Source organism: Octopus bimaculoides, chromosome 21 (genome assembly GCF_001194135.2).
Source record: "Octopus bimaculoides isolate UCB-OBI-ISO-001 chromosome 21, ASM119413v2, whole genome shotgun sequence".
NCBI classification, from domain to species: Eukaryota; Metazoa; Mollusca; class Cephalopoda; order Octopoda; family Octopodidae; genus Octopus; species Octopus bimaculoides.
The window spans coordinates 24,229,198-24,232,684 of NC_069001.1; positions in this window are offsets into that span (position 1 = coordinate 24,229,198).

The following is a 3,487-nucleotide window of genomic DNA, read 5'->3' on the forward strand; positions in this document are numbered from 1 at the left end:
GTAGAAAATGCTAAAATAATTTTATAAAAAACATTTCAATACCGGTTTCAATCATTGAGAATTTTTCAACTGTAAGTATAAAAAACAATTAAATTTTCGGAAAATTAAAAGAAAAGTTTTTTTTAAAAAATATTTGCATAGTGTTCAGATGCAGGTGGCCTTTTCCTTGTTTCTGCTTGTTTCTGTCTCTCTTGTTTACTCTTGTGGGTTTGACCTTGAACCCACAAGAGTAAACAGGAGAGACAGAGACAGGCAGAAACAAGGAAAATGCCTCTTGTATTAGCATAGTTTGTATATAATATATTACAGTTATGTTGAAAGAGGTGATATGGGAAAGTGCTGCATTAACAAGACATTTGTGGAGTAATTGATGGGCTAATTCAACTAAGCAACATGCTATGTGCCCGTTTGGATTATTTCAGGCCTTAACTTGTCATGGAAAATTGGGTATAGGGGTTATGTGATTTTTGAACTCTCCGAAAAGCTGTCAGTGGATATACTCTCCTTTGCAGCAGTCGGCGCTGTGTCTAACATGACCCATCATCTAAAATTTTGACACCTCCTTCAGGTTTGTTGACCCACATCATTCATAAAGTAAATTTGGAGGAACTGTGGTTGTTCATTTGTGGGTAACAGGGAACCAATGAGGTGATAGACTTGCCCTTGAACTTTGACGTCCGCATAAATTCATGTTTATCTATCTCCTTAGATGCAGTAAACGATGTCATTTGAAATGCAGAGTCGTCTTGTCTGATATTGTTCAGAAAATCCTTTGGCTGGATGGAAGTGCCTTCTAGAAGATCCATAAGAGGTTGAGAAGGAGCTGGTAGTGCTGGCAATGTTACCTGGCTGCCTGAGAAGCACATACCATTTGTTTCATTTGAAAATTTGTGTTTAGCACACCAATTTGGACAGTTATTATTTTTATAAGAATGGGATGGATCATATCAGAAAACAACTTCAGGAGTTGTGAAGAACGAATTTGTACATACTCCCTTTCTTAGAGCTCTTCTATCGGACCTCTGTCTAATCATTTTAGAACTGAAAGTAATATCTCACTTTACAATAGAGACGTAATACTGAAATAGAGTAAGAGATAAGAGATTGCTCTGGGCTCGCATTAGGCAAGAAGTTGGAAATTTTTTTGGCCCATGACACTGCATGGACCTTGGCTTTTGTATTTGATGCCTGTTTCTTTAAGTATTTTATTTCAATTTTCACTGATATAGTGGTAAGAACAATGGGATATGTAACAGTAGTTTTTAATAAAAAGCATGGATGATATGACATGTGGAGACAGAGAGAGAGAGAGAGAGAGAGAGAGAGCTATTGGCACAAACACCCATCTAGTACGCATTAGAACTGAGCAGATTGGAGCCTTGTGAAAAAATTGCGTTGAGCCATCCAACCCAGAAATGGAAACTAGTGTCTAAAAAAAGATGAGATGAAACAGGTAACCACCATGCCATGCTCTTTCACAGGCTAAAAACATCCCTCCTCTTTCTCTTTCTCCCTCCCATAGTTTTCCTCTCTTCCACTAAATTGTCTATCATTTTATTCTTTTCCTTCCTATTTTCTTTCCTTCATTTTTTTCATCCTCACACATGCTATATTTCATTACCGTTCACTCTCCTTTCTTTAGTCTTCCAGTTTTTTATCTTTCTGATTTCTTCTTTTTAACTTCAACAATATTTTCATCGCCAGCTGCCTTTTTCTATTGTTTTTTTCTCCTAAACTTTTTCTCATTCTTCTTACTTTTCTCTATTTCCGTTGTCCTTGAATTGTGTTTTTATCTCCAAGTTATAAAAAAAGTCTTCATTCTGATAGAAACGCTGGCTTCCTCTGTATAAACAAAAGTTGAAATATATTGACCCGATTGTTAGAAAATGGCAAATAAAATATACACACTCAAACACATTTACACATTAAAACACAAGCGCACACATATATACGCACATGCTCGAAATTACAGTATGGGTCTCTTTAAAATTCTTTGCTGCTTGCCTAATCAACAGAGGAGCCCTACATCATTTAGGATGATGTGTGTTCCAGTTGATTCAACGATCAACGGAACAGCCTGCTCATGAAATAAACGTGTAAGTAAGTTGACCACTCGACAGACGCACGTTCCCTTAATGTAGTTCTCAGGGAGATTCAACATGTCACTGGACTGTCCTATTGAACTAAAGGTGCGACTAATTTTTGCCAACTGAATGGCTTGAAGCAACATGAAATAAAGTGTCTTGCTGAAGAAGCACAACACGCTGATTACAACAACCAGAAAGTAACGCGTCTAACCATAATATTACTAAATAACCTGTGTACCAATTTACTAATTTAACTACTGGCAAGATCCCCACCTCTATAATGAATATCATGTGATCGCGTCACTGACCAGACTCCCAGATGTTAGACATCGCTGGCCACAGTGCTCTTTGCATTGTTTTAGCTTTCAAATGATGCCACCCTGGTGAGCAGCCTAATATTTCTCTCTGATCGAAAGGGGGACTGGAGGAATGTGAAATGAAGTGTTTTGCTCAAGAACAACACACCACCCTGTCTGGGAATCGAACCCACGATCTAGCGATCATGGGTACAATAACCTAACCACTAGGCCACGTGCCTTCACAATGAATATAATTATGTTAAATTTAGACTGAATACTTTTCTGTCTAATAACAGATGAATTATTCTGAAGGATGTATTCGTATGCTAACGACAGCTGTGTCTTCGGTGCATTTTTGATTCCCAACTGTAGCCGTGATTTCCATCAATAATCAATAGAATAGAGAGTAATCAATAGTCTTCACCAGGATTATTTGGTCACTGAACACTACATCAATACAAAGCAGCCAACGAATGAGCCTCCAATTTATCATTTCAGTTATTAGAAATAACAGTTAAATCTCCCTAAAATCATGCCTCACTAATGTAAAAGATTAGTATAAGGTGTATAAACGGATGTGATGGTCACAGCTAGAGCATCTTTGATGACATCCGTGCTTGATCAGATGTATTTTGATCCTTTATTCAGTAGGAAAGCGATGCCCATAACCCATATTAGTGTCATTTTGCACTGCTTTCCTACATTTCCTCTATCATTTGGTTGTATTTGGTCATTTGGGGAAATGTAATTTCAAACCTGATACTTGATTCTGCTGGTTACAACAGAGTAGACTCTGCTAAAAGCACCCAAAGTGCTGGGTGATGGTGTTAAACTGAGCGACGTGTTTTAACATGTCGCCCTGACAAGTAAGCCATGGTGGGATTTGAACTCAGAAGACAAACAATTGAGACAAATATCACAAATCCCCTGATCCGATATTATTACAATTTTCCACCTGTCCACCGACTTCATCATCATCATCGTTTAACGTCCGCTTTCCATGCTAGCATGGGTTGGACGATTTGACTGAGGACTGGTGAAACCGGATGGCAACACCAGGCTCCAGTCTGATTTGGCAGAGTTTCTACAGCTGGATGCCCT